The 20,009-nt window shown below is 43.1% G+C and overlaps 2 long non-coding RNA genes across 2 annotated transcripts in view; one reads left to right on the forward strand and one right to left on the reverse strand.

The window, feature by feature from the left end:
* The window catches only part of LOC128349102 (uncharacterized), a 44,014-nt gene extending 42,508 nt beyond the window's left edge, over positions 1-1,506 (reverse strand). Inside the window, exon 1 of the long non-coding RNA XR_008318555.1 lies at positions 1,390-1,506. This is a non-coding gene — a long non-coding RNA (uncharacterized LOC128349102). The remainder of the gene's footprint in view (positions 1-1,389) is intronic.
* A 9,508-nt stretch (positions 1,507-11,014) lies between these two features.
* Positions 11,015-20,009, forward strand: part of LOC128349101 (uncharacterized) — a 50,128-nt gene continuing 41,133 nt past the window's right edge. The window contains exons 1-2 of the long non-coding RNA XR_008318554.1: positions 11,015-11,051; positions 18,992-19,043. This is a non-coding gene — a long non-coding RNA (uncharacterized LOC128349101). The remainder of the gene's footprint in view (positions 11,052-18,991; positions 19,044-20,009) is intronic.

Below are 20,009 nucleotides of genomic sequence, written 5' to 3' on the forward strand. Positions count from 1 at the left end.
GGAGGAAGTGGTACATGATCCTGTGTTTCTATTGTATCCAAAATGCTTCATAGAAAAACTTATCTAGAAAGCTGTAGAAAGCAAATAAAAATATGGAAATGATCTTTCATTTTTCACACGATAATGTATTCCTCCAATGTTTTGGAGGCAGAATACGACATCAGGAGCATGACCTCTGTTCTGTCCTTTAATAAGCAACAAATATTTTAGCTTACTTAAGAAAAATAAGCTTATGAGACCACCTGGCAGTCTGTGTGTGTGTCTGTGTGTAACTCCCATCAACTTTACAATGCCTGGATTTGAACCAAAATTGCTTCAGGTGTAGAGACACATAGGGACAGCTCAAGGGCATAGTTTGTAATGATGTCATTACTCCCAATTCATGATGGTGGATGTGTGAATGTTTAAGGCTGAAGTGAGCTATCTTGTGAGAATGGTAATTATCAATTAAGATATAGTGAAAAGAAAGCAGGCAGATTAGTAGTTCTTACCAGAACAACTTGTTTCCCTTGTTCTGGAGATTGTTTGGGGATGTCACCTAGGCTGGTGGCTTCCCTATCTCTTAAACCTCTTGTTTTATTAATGTTTTATTAGATTTTATCTATTATATATTTTGAAGAGTGTGTTTGTGGGTGTGTTTGTATGAAATAGAGTCATACTTCCTGATTACCTACAGATACCAAATTTTTCATACACAGTCCTGCCACTGAAATTAGCTGAATGAACTTCCTTTTACACCACAATATGCTGGGGGAAAGATTTTTTTTAATGTATTTTGTTGAATAAATTATGAATATAATTCTCAGATTTGAACCATTATTGTTCTGAAGAGATTTCTCACACTCGATAATCAGATCATTAATTTAAAAACAACATCCTGCCCAATAGAAGCAAATTTGCTATGAAGGGGTTTTTAGATAAACCCCTAACAATCTAGAAGGCTCTGTTGGATGAGATTTGCACATGCAATAAGCACAGAATAAAATTGCTTCTTTGCTGCATGTATTGCCACAGCATAGGCCTTCAAACTGGCTCTATGCTGTGTTATATTGAATTCATCTGCGCTCCAGTCATCTACTTTGCCATTTCAGCTCCCATAGCTCTTCTGTATTCTATGGAGCTAATATCTATCTATCTATCTATCTATTGTTACATTTATATACCGCCTTTCATTAAAACAATCCCAAGGTGGTTTACAGAAAAATTTAAAAAACAAGATTGTAAAAAAGAAACAATCAAAATATTAAGCTGAAAATATAAAACAAATCTGATTAAACATTTAAAACAAAAGTATAAAAGCAATACAGAGTACAAAGAGCAGCAGCAGAGACAATCAAATAATTTTGAAGCAGTTCGAAGAAGATACTTAGGAGTGATTGTGTCTCCTACCCTGGCAAGTTCCCTGTTCCAGCTATCCACCAGGGCATCAACAGAATCACTGGTAGAACCAACTCCAAAAACCTTCAAGGCCTTTTTGAATTTGACTGGATCCAACAGCCTTCTCAAGAGCACCATTCTAATAAGTCCACCACTCCTATAGGGGTCAGACGTGACTGTGAGACCAAACTTAACCAGGAAGTGATCAGTCCATGACAGACCCCACCTACAGAACACACCCCTAATCTGAGCAAAAGACCAAATCCAGCATGTGACCAACAACATGCATAGGTCCTATGACTAACTGGGATAGGCACATAGTTGCCAGGGCCACTATGAACAGGAGTTCATAGTGGCCCTGGCAACTATGTGCCTATCCCAGACAAGCAGCAGTCAGACAAGCAGCACCAGACAAGCCAGTCCCAAAGTGGACATTGAAATAACTGACTACCAAAAGCCTGGGTGCCTCCAACATCAACTCAGCGACCAGCTCCATCAATTCTGTTAGGTAATCTATTAGACAGCAGGGTGGACAATATATCACAGATTCCCCAATCTATCCCGAGTACCCAGCCTAAGGTTCGCACACTCAATATAAGTCAATTCTCTCATAGGGATTCTTGTAAGGCAGATGTTATTCTTATGGACCACAGCCACTCCACCTCCCCTGCCCACTCCCACAAACCTGCTCAGCAAGAGAGTACCCTGGGGGAAGAAGTTGGGGCCATACAGGACCACAAGCCTCCTACAACCAGGTCTCAGTTATACAAGCCAGGTCGGCTCCTTCATCCACAATCAAAAATTGGATGATCTTGATCTTATTTTGAACTGAGCTGGCATTACAAAGGAGCATGTTTAGATTCAGTGGGGAGGTGGAACTACTCCCCTGAGAAGTAGAGAGCATGAGGCATGGCAAGCAGAGGCGTATCTAGGGAAAATAGCGCTTAGGGCAAACACTGAAATTACGCCCCCTGTCCAAGCATCTGACACCCATCTTTCAGATAACTTTACCATAATATCAGCTGAAAAATACAAGTCAAGCTCGTTAATCTTTTAATATTTCAAAAACTATTTAGCAGTGGACTTAGCTAGACCAAAAAATGCTGGAAAACTACAAAATTCAGTATACTGGGGCTCATGAAATACCCAAATACTATGTGGAGATGTACTTGGAAAACTAAACAGAAGTGCCTGTCTAATTCTCTACTATGCATTGTAGCATCACCATTACATAAGTTTTAAAACACCATGGAGAATTTGACTTTTCCCAGATACTCTGTAAATAATTGAAGGATATGCAGAGTAAACTGTGTCACTGCTTGGAATATATTCTAGTCTTTCAGAAAGACAGTTAAAATGAGAGAAAGAGAGCAAGAAACTCCCAGTGGGCCTTAATATTAAGGGTTTCACACTGATTCAAAGACAAACTCACCATTAATAGCCATATTAGCAAGACATCACATTTAATTCACTTATCACAAGAAGCAAAGTAAGAGCAAATGAATACAATCCTAGCTCTTAAGTGTCAGCTCAGTATTCACAAGCCCTGATTCTCTGTACATAGTGCCAATCTGAATATGTGTACAGTGTCTTATATTATTATTATTATTATTATTATTATTATTATTATTATTATTATTATTATTATTTTACCTGTAGCCCCTTTGGGGTGCTTCCTAAAGGCTGGGGGGTTGGGTTGCAAAGATTCCCCCTCACCCTGCTGGCCTCTAGGGCCTTGCAGGGACCATTTGAGCATGTGCAGTGGCCGTTTTTAAAAATAATCTTTTTTTTTAAAGGCCACTGAAAACAAAATGGCCACTGCGCATGCTCAAATAGCCTCTGCAAAGCCTGGCATGACCTAGAGCCTCACAGAGGCTATTTGAGCATGCACGGTGGCCATTTTGTTTTTGGCAGCCATTTTTTAAAAAATTAATTAATTTTACAAAATGGCGACCCCCTTCAAGTGGCGCCCGGGGCACGTGCCCTGCCTGCCCTACCCCTAGATACGCCCCTGATGGCAAGGCAACCAGAAGGGAAAACAGTAATTAAATTTCTGGACTCCCTTTCCCTGTAATGGCATGCTGGCCTGCCAATGCCCGATCCTCTATTTCCCACCACTACTGAAATAACTGTCCCAATCTCATCAAACCTGCCCCTTGCTCCATTCTTAACAAGAGAGACCAGACACATCCCTATGAACAGCCTGGCACAAACCACTAAAATAAAAATGAAACAAAAATGAAAATGGGACGGCCTTGAGCATAACTCCCCTTCAGATCTTAGTACCACATCAAAGGCCCAACACCAAAGCCCGGACCACCTACCCGCACCTGCGCTGATGGCTATGCCAATGGCTGTGCCTCTGTCTTTCCTCTGCCCTTTAATGCCAAACTCCCCAGCACCCCACCTCTTACATGGACCTTGGAGTTTGTCTGTTGAAACTGGCCCTCACAGCAGCAGCACGTTAGGTCATTCAGGACAGCAGCTCAGGCCGGCATAAGGAATTCCCAGCAGCAGGTCGTCTCTGTTAGTGAACGCTGCAGGGAAGAGGCAGGGTCAGCTCCGCAAGTCTCCTGGCTAAGGCCAGGTAGATTCAGATGGATAAAGAGTCCCTAGCCTCTCAGCTAGCCTCTAAGTTTTCCTTTTGCATTTTAAAAAGGGAGAGTGACTCTTTGAAGTGTGTTGATAATGTTGATTTCGTGATAATGAATGATATAAAAGCAGCCCAAGTAATAGAGGCAGTTTCAGCTCCAGGATTTTAGGAGGGCAGACTTTGGCTCAAGCAACCTCAGAAGGCTCCCTTAACATGGACCTCCATGCTGGAGGTAAAGTAAAGTAAAGTGTGCCATCAAGTTGGTGTCGACACCTGGTGACCACGGAGCCCTTTGGTTGTCTCTGGTTGAATATAGGAGGGGTTTGCCATTGCAATTTCCCGTGCAGTATGTGATGATGCCTTCCAGCACCTTCTCCCTATATCGCTACTGCCTGATACAGGTATTTCCCATAGTCTGGGAAACATACCAGTGGGGATTCGAACCGACAACCTCTGGCTTGCCGCTCAAGTCATTTTCATGCTGCTCCATTAGGTGGCTATGCTGGGGGTGCAGAATGTGAATCCCCTCCTATTGCCTCTGCCCTTCTTGATGCTCTGGAAAGTGAGAATAGTGGCACTGCACTGTTGGCCCCATTTGGAACCGAAATTGGCCTGCACTGCGTTGGCAGAGTGGCCGGAGTGACTCTCCCTGCCTTAAAGGCAGGGAGAGCCACGCCTGGTCTCCCTGCCAATGCAGTTGGGCCAATCAATCTCCATCCCAAATGGGGCCATGCAGCCCCATTTAGGAGGGAGATCGGCCTGCGCTGCATGGGCAGCACGGCCGCAACAGCTCTCCCTGCCTTTAAGGCAGGGAGAATCGCTCCAGCCCGCACTGCCCAATGCAGCGTGGGCCGATCTCCCTTCCAAACAGGGCCAAACAGCCCTGTTTGGGAGGGAGACCATGCCCCCGCATCTGACATCAGATGCAGGGGCATGGCTAGCCAGCCCCCTGTGTCTGATGTCAGATGTGGGGGCGGGGCCAGGAGGCCACAGCAGCAGCCGCACAAAGGCCGCCACCAGCCTCCCTAGGCTCCTGCTCCGGAGGGCCTCCTAGCTCCGCCTCCCCTATTTCCTTCATTATCTCCCTCACTCCGAGGGGCTGCTGGGAGAGGGGCGAACACGGGCCCCCTCTCCTCTAGGTATGCCTCTGCACTCAGCAACACAATGGGTAGAACTTTGATACACATTTCTGCACACTTGCTCTTCCTTTGCGTCCTACTAACGCTGCACAGAATGTGAGACAATAATAATGCTATTAATGGAATTATATACTTTGACTTTTTCCAGGCCACCTTTTCATTTACAACTACAGAAATTTTTTTTAAGACTATCCAACATCCATGTGATCTTTGAAAACTACTTTTCTAACACAAGATTTATATGACAGTTCCCTGTTATTTTTCCTGTAGCAATTTTGATAGCTGACCTAAATTTTTAATTTGGTAGTCTTGAATACATCAGTGTGAGTTACTCCTGTAATAATATGTGTAGTAGTGCTTTGATCCATGCACTCACAACAGACCCAAGTGCTGCTGGTGCCACTCTTGACATGCTGCTTTTAAAGAAATGCGTAAACCAGCTCTCAGTCTGCTGCTAAATTGCTTGGAAAAGTTCATCCTGTTTCTCTGAGCCTCAATAGAGTAAAAGTGCTTAAGGCCTCTTGAAAAGCCTCCCTGCCTAATTTCCAAGGCAATTAAGATCCTCAAATGACAAGACAAAGTCATTTTTTATTTTTCTGCTTGCCTGCCTTAATTGTCTTGGGATTAATGTGAACCAAAAAAAAGAAAAGAAAAGCAAAATTCCTTTATCTATAGCATATAAATATTCCCATCTAATATACTAAACATCAGAACAATACTGTTTTGTGTTCTCCCCTCCTCCAAATAGTGAGCAATTCTAACAGTAATCAGTAACACACTAATCATGTTATGGTTTTCTTGAGACAGCCTGGAGAGTGGTGGTTGAGGGAGCCCAGAGACCAACCAGTGCCTGACAGGGCCAGACATAGGGATTATTGGAGGGGCCTAAAGCCACCTAATAGCACAGCAGGAAATGACTTGCCTAGCAAGCATGAGGCTGCCGGTTTGAATCCTTGCTATAGAATACAGGAGGGGTTTACCATGGCCATCTCCAGTGCAGTATGAGATGATGCCTTTTCATATCTTCCTATATTGGGCAGCAGCAATATAGGAAGATGCCGAAAGGCATCATCTCATATTTTGCGCAGGAGGAGGCAATGGTAAACCCCTCCTGTATTCTACCAAAGACAACCACAGGGCTCTGTCATCACCAGGAGTCAACACTGACTCGACTTTACCTTTAATGCAAAGTTATGTTTGGGGACTCCTGAAATTTATATGGCATCACAGTGGCTGCAGATATTTTTTTTTGTGGGGGGGGGGCTTTTACACACACACACACACACACCCTTGGGAGGGTTGTGGGAAAAGTCAGGGACAGCAGGCACCCTGACAGCATTGTCCCATAGCCACACAGGAAGCTGCCTGATACTGAATCAGGCCATTGGTCCCTCTGGCTCAGCAGTGTTTACTCAGTAGCGTTTACTTACTGGCAGCAACTCTTTCGGTTTTTCCAAGCAAAAGTTGTTCCCTTCTCTACCGTCAGTGCAGGTGCACACACAGCTTCCAAACCCAGGTAGAACACAGTTTTTGATTGTGTGAATGACCTCCATAAGAAGGGGGGCAAGCACTGTGTATAATCCTACCATCACAGCTATAATTGAGCAGATGAGTTCAAAGAACCTGGGGGCCCCCAGCTCCTGAGGGACCCCCAGCTCTACCCCTCCCTATTTTCTTCATCATCTCCCTTACTCCAAGGGGCCTCCACAGATGGGCAAACACGGGATCCCTCTCCCCTAGCTACGCCCCTGATAATAAACTTTGTCTCACATCAGATTCAGAGAAAAGGATACCACTGCATCTCTTTTCATCATTCCCTCTCCCAAGTGTATAGCTATAATTGAGAGAAAGCATTCAAAGAACATGGAGCCCCAGCTCATGAGGGCCCTCCACCTCCACCTGGTCCTATTTTCTTCATTATCTCCCTCACTCTGGGGGTGGGGGGGCCGCCAGAGAGAGGGGTGAACATGGGTCCCCTCTCCCCTAGCTACACCTCTGCCCCCCCTCTCTGCAATTGCTATTTCTTCACACACATGTCTTACATCATCCCTTCTCTTTGTTAGAGGGCTCACCTTCTTTCAGCTCTTATGGCTAACACAGGAGAGATTTCCAGGAGGCTTTACAGACAGGGCTTCTACAGGGAAGACAGGGAATCTCCTTCAGTAGACAGTGTGTGCGTTCACACACCAGCCAAACTTACCCCGAAGTCCCTTCAAGATCCTTGGACCTACTCCACACACAAGTCGGGCTTTGTCTTGCAAATTCTAGCTTATCTCGAGGTATTTCCAGGATTTTTAAAATGCTGGTTTTAAGCTACTTTTTCTGAAAATGCCGGAGCAAATAGGGAGAGGCACTGATGTAAAATCACTAGCATGACAAGAGGGATACTGTCTTTGAAATGCAGATGTAGCTCTTTGGTAATCTCCCCGCCACCCCCACATCAGCTAGAAGGAAAATGTGGATGCCTGCCATGTGAGCCCCTAGTGGCGCAGTGGTAAAACTGCTGCCCTGTAACCAGAAGGTTACAAGTTCAATCCTGAGTAGGGGCTCAAGGTTGACTCAGCCTTCCATCCTTCTGAGGTCGGTAAAAGGAGTACCCAGAATGTTGGGGGCAATATGCTAAATCATTGTAAACCGCTTAGAGAGCTCTGGCTATAGAGCGGTATATAAATGTAAGTGCTATTGCTATTGCTATGTGAACTTGTAAATACCTGTATAAAACCCAAGAGCAGAAGGGAGGCGCTGCTTCCCTCAGTGCCATGAGTGTGATTCGACATGGCTTCGCTCAACATTTACCCTGCAGCACGAAGCCATGTGCGAATAACTCACAGGTGGCTAGGAGCCATTGATTCCCTTTAGGGAAATACTACTCAAGCATCCTGGTCTATTAACCGGTAATCTGTCTAACAAAAGGAATGACCAGACAGCAACTAAAACAGTGTATTGCTTCGCACAATTTGTACCTTTGCTATAGTGGGGAAGAAAAAAACATTATTGCTTGTGGGAAGATGGCAGAAATGTTGTTGTTCAAAATGCTGAATCATTCAGTCCGCTATTCTGTGGTCTTTAAAAGCTGCGTCTCCAGTAAATCGCTCAGCATGCAACTCCAGCATTACTTAAATTAACAAATGAGTTTTATCAGGTCATTAATCAAGGCTATTTAAAAATGTATACAGACATTGCAGAAACATCAATATGCTTTATCATTCTGCATTGATTTTTAAATTTTGGAAGTAGTAGTGTTCCAGATTTAATAACCATTAATCCAAATCTTCTTTAGCTTAATGGGCCTGATTTAAGATAGACATGCTTCCAAATATTTATTTATTTTTGGTACCTGTTTGTAGATGCAGTATCTATAGACTCACTGCAGCTATACAACCTCTACAGTGTACAGGTTGGTGGGTAATGAATTACATTTTTAAAATACTAAATACTGTTACAGTACAGAGGGAAAGTCTTGTGCTTCAAAAGATAAAAGGAAAAGCTGATGCCCCAAAGAACCTATCTAGTGGTGAAAAAGAGGAAAAACCAATCAGTTAAGTTGAGTGATTAAAAAAAAAAAAAGAAATATTACAAGATATTTTAAGGTCAATTATATGCTTATTACATTAAAATTATTATTACATTAAAAGTTATCATTAAAAGTTACCATAATTGGTAACTTTTATAACTGTAAACATAAATAAATATTGCCCAGCACCCCAAGAAGGCAAAAAATACAAAGGTGTTGGTGTAAATAAGGGCCACCATTTATTTACCAACTTCAAAAGCAATGCTAATAAAGAACAGGGATTGGCTCTCCACCCCTACAGTGCGGTATCTAGAGGCATGCACCACCAGGACATGCCTCGCCTATAGCATAGGGCGATGCACCTTGGCTCCAGGCAGCCCCCAGTGCTCTAAAACAGGAGCTGCCCATCCTAACTGACCCAAGGCCAGGCCTCTGCCATAGCAACACCCCCCAGTAGCCGCTCAGCATGTCCGGGGAGCTTAGCCTGACAGAGTAGATTGGTCCAGGCCAGATCTCCCTGAGCTGCACAGCCTCTCGGGAGTTGGGAGTTGACCAGACTATAGCCAAACACCTACCTGAAGGTGCTCACCAACCTCAGATGTTATCCCCAACCACACTGTACCTGCTACAGCGGGAGTTAGCCTAGCTTAACACCGTGCACTGCCCAGCAGCCACTCAAAACCTCTGCCAATCCCTGCTTGAAATTGCCAAGAAATAAACACAGACATATCCGTTTTTCATAAGGAATCCGCTTAAACCTACATTCCAGAACCAGTGACGGGAGAGAATTAAAACATGCCAAAGGCAACATTCTTCTATACTTAGACACTGTTAACGTGTTAAGGTACCTAGCTGGTTTTGAGTTATATTTTTGGTTCCCAAGGTAAAACTCATTTGTAACATAACTTAGATCATTTTAGTGTGTGAGAGCTAGGAGTCTTTGAGGACTAACTTGGCATATTCATGACCCCATGCTATCAATCAATATCTCAGGAGAGAATCCAAGTAAATATATTTCTTTTGCTATTAGTAATCCTCACTTTGTATTGTAGAAGTATTGCATTTGGCTTCATCTGAATGTTTGAAGTGTATGGCAAGGCCAGGAGTATCAGCAAAAATGTTTGAGAAATCAGCAATCATATCAGCATATGGATGATACTCCATCATCTGTAATACAGGTTTCATGTTATTTGGGTCTAACACTATCTGTAGATCTTTCTGGTGTTTTCCAATATTGAGACACATACACTTTTCCTTCTTCAGTATGTCCTCTAAGGCTGCAGGTGCAGATCTGATGTTGTGAAGAGTTTCTTGTAAAGTAGATGGGAAATGATAGTGTATGGAGAACCAGAATGAGCCAGCATGCACATTTCATGATCAGGTTCTGAGTCTGCCAACTTAAAATGCTGTCAGGCAGTGGTTCATCTGCCTCATCTTTCTCATGTAGTGAATCAGTAACGGAATGGACTGCAGAATTTGCACTTAGCAAAGTGTCCCATTTTCTTTCACCGGTTGCAAGTGACAATCCATGCAGGACAGTGAGCAAAATTGTCTTTGTGGGCAGAGTTTCCACATTGGTAGCTCTTCCCTTTTGTGTGCCGCTACTATCTGAGGCACTGCCATATGAGAAAAATGGGTTTGGAAGACTGAACAGCCTAGATTTCAGGAGGTGAGTTTTGGCATACCAAAGAGAGTGATTTGGCACAGTGAAGAGTATGTTGCACCTTCCTAGCCATCTCTGTAACTTTTAGATTCTGCTCTAGTAGCAGTTTTTCATGCAGTTTGGAGCTGTTTGTTTTCATTAAAACCTGATCTCTGATTATTTCATCAGTTAAGTTGGCCAATTCACAGGTTACACTTAAGGTACACAATGTTGTGACATATTGAGGCTATTCTCACAGTCATACAAAATCAGGCTAAGGGAGCCTAGCCCAATTTTGTGTGACCGTGAGAACCACCGGGCTCGCAGCCAAGCCCAGTCTCACCAAAGCAGGTAACCCGCTGGGATGCCCCTCCCCTTAGCTGAGGTTAGTGGAGCAAGCACTCCACTAACCTGGGCGTTTTGATCATGTGTTGCCACGGCGTGGGTCCACGCCACAGCAACTCACAAGTAGACCCCCAACTGGGAGGCTTAAAAGCAGCTTCCCGGCTTGGGGGTCTCTCCAGCATGCCCTGCACGCTTGCAGTTGTGTGGGCGGCCGATCCGCCCGCCCAGGGCTGCCTTCCTGCTTGTCTGTGGGGAGAGCAGGCTAAGCCCGCTCTCCCCGCTAACCCTCTCAAGGCGGGTCTCACTGATCATGAGACCCACCTCATTGACTGATAGATTCACTAGGCAGTTGGAATCTAGAATAGAACTTTTAACATTCAACAATCATATTCAAAGTAGGGTTGAAATGGTCATCTAAGCTTGAAGGGCAGCTTTATAAAGGTTGGCATCCCCTTCCAGTTTGGCAGGAAAGGGCAAATGAGTATATATTATTTAGCCTTCAGGGCCCAGGCAGTAAAACAATATAATCTTTTGTGTTGCTGGATTTAAATCTAGTGAGGAGGTAATTGCAAAAATAGGACCTCAGTTGTTTCCAGGGAAGATCAGGTTCTCCTGGACAAGAAAAAAAGTGGTGGTGAGATGTGAGCCATGCTACAGTGGGCAGCAGTGAACAACAGAGTCCAGGATTGATAAGGAAAATGTACCTTCAGGGGTTAAGAAGGTCAAGGATCTGGAGAAATAATCTTCATCAGCAATTATTGGCCTGATGGATGATCTCCAAAGGGCAATTGACAGAGGAAATGTAACACTGTTGGTCCTTTTGGATCTCTCAGTGGCTTTTTATACCATCAACCATAGTATCCTTCTGGATTGCCTGGGTGTAGGGGGCATAGTAGCCTTCTGGGAGGACTGAATGTAGGGGTCATTGCTTTGCAGTGGTTCCACTCTTACCTTGGGTAGATTTCAGAAGATGGAGATGCTTCTCTACAAAGTTAGATCTTTTTTATGGTGTCCCTCAGGGTTTATTTATGTCTGCAGAATCTAGGGTCATTTAATATACTGTGAAAGAGGACATAGTAGTTTTCATCACTGGTTAAGATCAAAGAATATAATATGTTCTATGATAAATCCCAATCTGTGGTACTCCAGATTCATTCATTCATTCCTTACATTTATTACATTTCTATTCTGTCTCATGCCAAAAGGTCCCTGGGTGGTTCACAATCTTAAAAAGATTGTTAGATTTCAGGTGTTGCTGAACTACAACTCCCGTCAGTCCCAGCCACCATAAATTATAGTGGGGGGTGATGGGAATTGTAGTTCAGCAATATCTGGAGTACCACAGGTTGGAAACCCCTGTTCTATTATAACTGTTTTGTACCATTTTACTTTCATTGCCTCTCCACCCAACAATTCTGGGAATTTTAATTTGGTGAAATGCTGAGAATTCTCTGTTAAAAAACCCTGAGAATCAAAAATTACGATTCTCAGGATTAAACAAGTTTAAATCCCTACTGTGTCACACTAATTGAGTGCCAGTGTCAGAAGTGCCATTATTCAAGGATATCTGATGATATCCTTTTCTTTCAGCATTCATATTTTTTACTTTTGGAGCACAGCCTTTATTTTAGAGTTTTAGTTTAGTATTTGATTTACATCCATACGATCTTCAGTTAAATAATGTCAATATTATGTTACAATTCTGAAAGAAAGTAAATTGACAAATCCAATTTGAACTGATCACAACATTGGATGTTCTAGTGCCTAAGGGCTAAAGGATGTTTGTTGTAAAATTGTTCTAGTGCCTAAGGGCAATGATATGTGATGGCTATGAATCAAAAGTAAGTTGCTCCAAGTTAGCATTGTTTAACATCATCTTTAGTAATAGTGATGTAAATAACATCTCATTACCTGGCTAGGGAACTAATGAAAAAGTAGGATCCCAAGAAACAGGAACACATTTCAGAAGAGCAGTCTGATGCAAGAAAATCTGATGCACATTTTATGCAAACATGCATAAGCATATTTCTTTGAAACAAAGGAGGAAAATAGACATAAGCATGGGGAAAGTGGTTGGAAGACTCATTCACTGCATTGTGAGATGCTTGGATTTTTGGGGCAGAGAAAGGCCACATTTGCACATAACAGAGAATTGGAGTTTTAGGGGGGAGATTTCCTCACTGTGTTGTCTGAATGTCTGCAACTCCGGTTCCAAATTGTGACCTACCCTCAGTTTTGATTTTGTAGCTCCAATTTGAGATTTCTAACTGCAATTCTTGGGTTGCAACGAGTTTCATCTCCCCAACCCAAGGTTCCACACAGCCTGTGTGTTGTTTGAATTTGGAACTGAAGGCTGCGTTAACTGTATTTTGAGGGATTTGAGGGAGGAAGCTCCTCACTCCCTCTCTCTGTGAATGGCTGTCTGGGCTGCTCTTCATGCCAGAAGGAAGTCCACACAGCCAGTTCCCCCTCCTCTGCAGTCTCACTGATTGCAGAGAGATAGCTCTCTATGATGTCTGAATTCAGACAGGAATTCTGAAGGAATTCTGAAGGAGGAATTCTGAAGGAGGAGGGAACCGCGGGTTCATTGGACCTGTGGTTCCATGTTATGTGTTAATATGGCCAATTCCACCACAGTTATAATGCCTATTTGTCTCCAATCTAATTTCAATGGGACAGTGTAGAGTAATCATATTTAATATTAAATATTAATCCTAAACACACTTACTAGGCCATAAGTCTTATTATACTCAATAGTATTTACTTCTCAGTAATCCTGTTTAGGACCAAGCTGAAAGAAAACAGCAGCACCTTAAAGACTAACTTATTTATCGTGGCATGAGTTTTTATCTAGAAGAGCCTTAGGCCTGCAACTACTATCTCTCCTTCTTTATTTTTACTTTAAGACCCCCGATAATCCTCCAAAGGAAGAATACCAGATTATAAACAGTTTCAGTTTCAGCCTTGTTAGTCTGCTGCAGGAAAAACAACTGAGAACTATGGCACTTTATCAGCAAAATAAGGTGCCACATGATTCTTTGTTGTTTAGGCTTGTGAAGAATTGACTTTCAGAAATAAAATGTTTAGTTTAAAATGTTTTTTATTTCTATATGCTGCTTGATCTGGGGGAGTTAGTGAGTTAAGCATGGCAACTTCGATTGACAGGAGGAGTTCTATAGGTTTGTGTGGTAGAGTTAGTTGGAAGTTAACTGTCAAGGAAGAAGCTGGGGGAAAGGAACTCAGTCTGAAAAACAGTAAACTGTAACTGGTTGTGGTTTGAACTTTGTATTTCTGGGAAAGAATCAACCTTTGTGATCCTTTGGTTTGGTTTGGTTTGGTTTGGTTTGGTTTGGTTTGGTTTGGTGAAACAAAAATTCCACATACAACCCACCTAAGGCTAGGGAAGCCCAGCCTGGGTTAGGCTGTGTCTTAGAATCACCAGGATCAGGCCCAATCCTGGCATAGCAGTGCCGCCTATCCAAGCTTTTTAGCCCAGCTCCTAGTCGTGGTTCAGAGAGTGATCACTTCCTTAACCCAGGCTTCCTGATCATGTGTCTCCTTGGCTGCGTTTAGTTCATTGTGCTTTGTTCAGTTTGAGGAGACACAGAAATGAATACCTAGAGCATTCCATTTCCTGTGGGAATCCTCCAGTGTACTGTGCTTGGCGTGCAGTGCATTGTGGGGTTCCTGGAGGCCAGGATGCATTGTCCCAGCCTCCAGAGCTTCATGCTGCCAGGTGGAGCAACGGATCATCAGAGATCCCAACATTCCATGGCTTATTTGGGGGGAAGGTGAGATTTCTTGAGCCTTCCCTCCGTCCTCTTCCCTGCCTACCCAGATGTATGAATGGCCCCTTCTGAATTTCTATGCAAATCCTTAGAGATGAAGATGTGAATCCCATGATCAGTTCAGTCTTGTCCTCTGCTGCTCCTTAATAGGCTCCCAATATTTTCCTTTACTTAAAGTAAGACAGGTATAGAATTGTGCAAATATTCCAGGTTCTTTTCTGTTTTCCCATCTGAGAAAAAGGTTTATGGAGTTGTTCCATGTTTTAATGAAAAAGCATTTAAAAAACACTTTCAAAAATTATCTGTGTCATGTCTTCTTGACCTAAATTGTGCTCTAATGGTGTCTTTTCCAGGGACAGAGTTATACTATTATCACAGTAATAACTCCTGACCTTTTAAAATATTTTTCATGTCTGCAGATCTAATATTTCATTTGTCATACATTAAAGGTGAAATTCATTTTTCTGAAGAAGGGCAAAGCAGGGTCTGCATTTCAAGTGTACAACCCACTTAAATTCACAAAACTAGCAATTAACTGAATTCAAGTGGTGCATAGACCTCAAGGAAGCCCTTTGACTTGGGGGGGAAATCACAGTAAGTGAATGTCATTCTTCATCCTCAAGTATATTTACTCTTGATCATGGGGAGCCAGCTGCTCCACAGCCTGCTGCTGTTCCTGCCATTCTTGGCACAAGACAAGGGTCTGCTGGCCCTGTAGCAACAGGAAAAAGTTTGGGCAAGGAACTGAAAGGGAGGCATAGGGATGAATCAGAAATATCATCACGCAGCACACCTGTCTTTGGAAAGGTCTAGGCATTTGTAGAGAACAGTGCTGTTGCCAACAAGGTACTGTCATTTTTATACAGCATACTGAATAATTGGGAACCATGAAACATTAGGGATGACACCAGGGCATTTTTAAAAGGAAAATTCTGAACTTCACAATGGTTTGTGAGTGAACTTTGCGCATGTAGCATTTGCAAGCCACCCAACACACACCTCTGCGTTTTCTTTGTCTGTGAACACATACTTGGTCTATGGTAGCTCATCTGGTGGCTACCCAGGGACAGGCCTTCTCTGTTGTTACCCCTGGGCTTTGGAATGTACTCCCTCTTGAAATAAGATCTTTTGGGTGGGCTATGGGGGTGGATTCTGCCTTGGATGGCCTGATGGATGATCTCCAATTTGGAATTGACAGAGGGAGTGTGACTCTGTTGGTCCCTTTGGATTTCTCAGTGGCCTTTGATACTATCAACCATGGTATCCTTCTGAGGGGATTGCGGGTGGGAGGCACTGCTTTGCAGTGGTTCTGCTTCTACCTCTCGGGAAGAATCCAGATAGTGTCTCTTGGAGACTGCTCTTCAAAATCTGAACTTTGGTATGGTGTCCTTCAGGGCACCATATTGTCTCCAGTATTGTTTAACATCTACACGAAGCCAGTGGGAGAGATCATCAGGAGATTTGGAACAGGGTGTCACCCAATGCGGATGACACCCAAATCTATTTCTTCATGTCAGCCTCATGAGGGTTAGGCATAACCTTCCTAAATGCCTGACTGGAGGCGGTGATAGGCTGGATGAGGGATAACAAACTGAGGTTGAATCCAGATAGATGGAGATGCTTATTGTGCAGGGTTGGAGCTCAGGAGACGATTTTAATCCGCTGGTTCTGGATGGGGTCATGTTCCCCTAGAAGGAACAGGTACACAATCTGGGAGTGTTTCTGGACCCAAACCTCTCCTTGGTGTCCCAGGTTGAGGCGGTGGCCAGAGATGCTTTCATTCAGGTTTGGCTGACACACCAGCTGTGTCCATTTCTTGAGATGAACAACCACAAAACAGTGGTACATATGCTGGTAATCTCTAGACCGGATTACTGCAATGAGCTCTATGTGGGGGGCTGTGTTTGTACATAGTCTGGAAACTGCAGCTTGTACAGAATGCGGCAGCCAGGTTGGTCTCTGGGTCATCTTGGAGAGGCCATATTATTCCTGTGTTGAAAGAGCTACACTGGCTACCAATAAGTTTCTGGGCAAAATACAAGGTGCTAGTTATTACCTATAAAGCCCTAAACAGCTTTGGCCAGGCCTGCTCAACTTAGGCCCTCCAGCTGTTTTTGGACTACAACCCCCTTTAATCCCCAGCCACAGTGGCCAATAGTCAGGGATTATGGGAGTTGTAGACCAACATCTGCAGGAGGGCCGAAGTTGAGCAGCCCTGGCTTAGGCCCTGGGTGTTTAAGAGAACATCTTCTTTGCCATGAGCCTCATCGCCTGTTCAGATCGTCTGGACAGGTTCATCTACGGTTGCCACTGGCTCATTTGGTGGCTGCTCAGGGACAGGCCTTTTCCATTGCTGCCCCTGGGCTTTGGAATGCACTCCCTATTGAAATAAGAGCCTCCCCATCTCTGGCAACTTTTAAAATGGCACTGACGTCTGAGAACACATTTATTCACCCAGGCTTTTAATTAGATTTACAGTTTTAATAGTTTTTAATGGTGAGTTTTAAATGAGTTTAATGTTTTAATCATTTTTAATTTTGTTAGATCTGTATTATTTTTTGTTGTACACTGCCCAGAGCTGTGTGTTCTGGGCGATAAGTAAGAAAGAAAGTAAGTAAGTAAATAAGTAAGTAAATAGAGTCACATTACATGACATTTAGAAGTCTACACAAGAGGGAGGAAATCCTCAGAACTAGGAATTTGGCAGCACTATTGCAGAACAGTGTTATATTCATTGGGGAAAACTCTGTAGGGAAGCAGCAGTGAAATCTAAGGAAAGTGTTTTTGGCATGAGGAGGAGATATGGGTATGCTTAGAAATGTGAAGGCCTGGAAAAAAAAACTGGAGGGAAACAGCATTTCCCCCTGGAAAACCAGGCTCCTCCCTGTCCCGGAAAACAAAGTGAGGGGAAACCTGTTTTCTTTCCAGTTTCTCCCCAAGTATGCTTGGGGTCAAGGGTTCTAGAAGTATGCTTAAGGTCTGGGTTCTAGAGGAGTCTGCTCACTTCATTTTTCTCATTGTTATCAGTCACTTTCTATATCAAATACCAATGTAATTTCTGCTATGACTTGTATTTTACAACTGGACATTTTGTAATTTATTATTTGTAATTTATCATTTATTATTTTTGTAATTTATTTTTATTTTTATTTTGAACTGCACATTGTGCGTGGCTTCATATTTTAAAAAGGGCTGACCATCCCAAATATGTCCCCATGATGCAGAATCCTGAAAAGGTGCAGTGGGTGTTCTTGTATGAGGATGGATCCAGTCATTCCAACTGAAAGTCCGGACTTCAGTTCAGTGTGGGACGAGAAAGCAATGAGCTCCAAGTAGTGCTTTGCAATATGGTAAAAGCACAGAGATGTCATCTTTTCTAACTTCAAGGGACATAGATGGAGCAGAGCGGAAGCTATTAATGCTGGCCCATCTCTTATAAACTCACTGATGTGGTGTCATATACTGAAATCATACCCCGTAAGTATATACTTTACCAGTGAGATTACACAGTGACCCCATAAGTATACACTTTACCAGTGAGATTACACAGTGAAGCCCACTTAAGTGTGATGGTCCATGAAGGAGGACAATTGAGTCATGCTTTCCAAGAAATTCCTCACACTTCCTGGAACTCCTGTATCTGAGCTCTGATGGCAGTTGTAACTAGAGATGTGCATGAACCTATTCAGAGGCAATTTTATGGGCCTCCGGACAGGTTCGAATACGGGGCCGGTTTGAAGCTCGACGGCAGGGGTGTGTATGGCTTTAAGGGTGGGGGTGGGTGCACTTACTCCCCGTGTTTCCCCCCACCGGCACGCGAGTATGTAAGAGACTGTTGGGGCGGCAGCGTACCTCCCTGACACCCCATGCCACCGTTTACAGGATGTCACTGGAAGTAGCAACGGTGGCTGTGCATGTTACTCATGTGTGCACGTTGGGTGAGTGCATGCGACATGTGCACATGTGAGTGATGCACACAGCAGCCATTGTTACTTCCAGTGACATCCGGTATGCTGCCACCCTGACAGGCTCTTACATACTCACACGCCGGTGGGGGAAACACAGATGGGGGGAAAGTAAGTGCACCCACCCCTGCCCTTAAAGCCATACTCCCCACTGCCGTCAAACCAGCCCTTGCCAGTTCCGTGCACATCCCTAGTTGTAACAGTAAGACTACACAGTGTAAGGGGAGTTGCCATTTTACAAAAGCCCAATTGGAAAGAGGTCTTGTTGTCTGTGGGAAGAAGACTGTGGAGAAGGGGAATAAAGGAGAGATTTTCTTGAAGTCTGTGAGTCTCTCTGATGCAAGTGGTTTAGGGATTTAGTGGTAAAATGCTGCTATACCACTGCAAAGATTTGCATTTTTCTATGGCTGTTTTGAATATTTTTCCCCCTACAGCATCTTCCTTACTGTGTATGTATACTTGGAATGGTTTGATGTATAGTTTGCTAAATTTTTCAGAATAAGGTTTCTTAAATGCACATGTATGTGCTGAGTTTCTGATTTATTAAACATGTGGGTGGTGGTCAGGAGATTTGCGGTTCATGTCAGTTATTTATGTATCTAGCACTGGCTTGTTTGTTCAATGGCAGGATGATCTCCTGGGCTGGCAACTGCTTCATGAAGATGGCTGATTTATAAAAGGTAAGACATGATAGATAGGCAGTTCATGTTTCTGATTTACAGCTTACATTTTTTCTAAGTTATGCAGCTGATCTGAAACTCAGTGCTTTTTATTTTGGGTAGAAATATCTAGATTATTAATAATATGACTGATTCGTTTGGTTGATTTGTAAATCCTGGTTTTAAGGTGAGGTTTTTTTGGATTTTTTTTTTTTTTGGCAGAAAGTCTTAAGCTGTGACCTTTTCATTTTCTCAAGGTTATAACCATTTTTAAATGGTGTTACTCAAAAATCTGTATTGTTCTTGCTTCTCCATTATGCTTTTAAAACAGTTTATTCTTTTGCTTTGTTTGTTGTTCTTGAGCCTCCTCTTGCCAAATTTTGAGGATATAATATACATCAGGAAAACTGTTTTTTAAAATGTTTACTGCTAAGCAAATGGGAAGTTACAATCTCTCCATTAAAAGAAAAATATAGAGGCCATTCACCCAATCAAAAACTGTGTTCTACCCCGGTTTGGGAACTGTGTGTGCTGTGTGCCCCCAGTTCTTAGTTGAGTGGAAGCAAGGTAGGAGGAAAACATGGGTAGCTTTTCATCCCATACAATCACTTCTACCCAGATTTTCCTCTTACCCTGCTTCCACATTACTAAAAATTGGGAGCACACACAGCTTCCAAACCGGATAGAACACAGCTTTTTATTGTGTGAATGACCTCATAGTATAATATCATTCAAAGGACTGAATGGAATGGGAATCTACCCTCTACCCCAAAGCAAAATCCTTCACCCATCACCCCCCACATATTTCACACAAAGTGAAACAAACATATTAAAACATGTACCCCAAACACAGCAATAGCTCACAATTCTGTTATAGATGCTCTGTAATAGATCTGTAGTAGCTCACAGATTGTTGATCTATTACCATGGATACCTTTCAGCTTGTTCTATTTGAAGATGTAACTGACTATTTTGTAGACTAAGGCC

This window comes from Hemicordylus capensis, chromosome 3, assembly GCF_027244095.1.
Source record: "Hemicordylus capensis ecotype Gifberg chromosome 3, rHemCap1.1.pri, whole genome shotgun sequence".
Taxonomy (NCBI): domain Eukaryota; kingdom Metazoa; phylum Chordata; class Lepidosauria; order Squamata; family Cordylidae; genus Hemicordylus; species Hemicordylus capensis.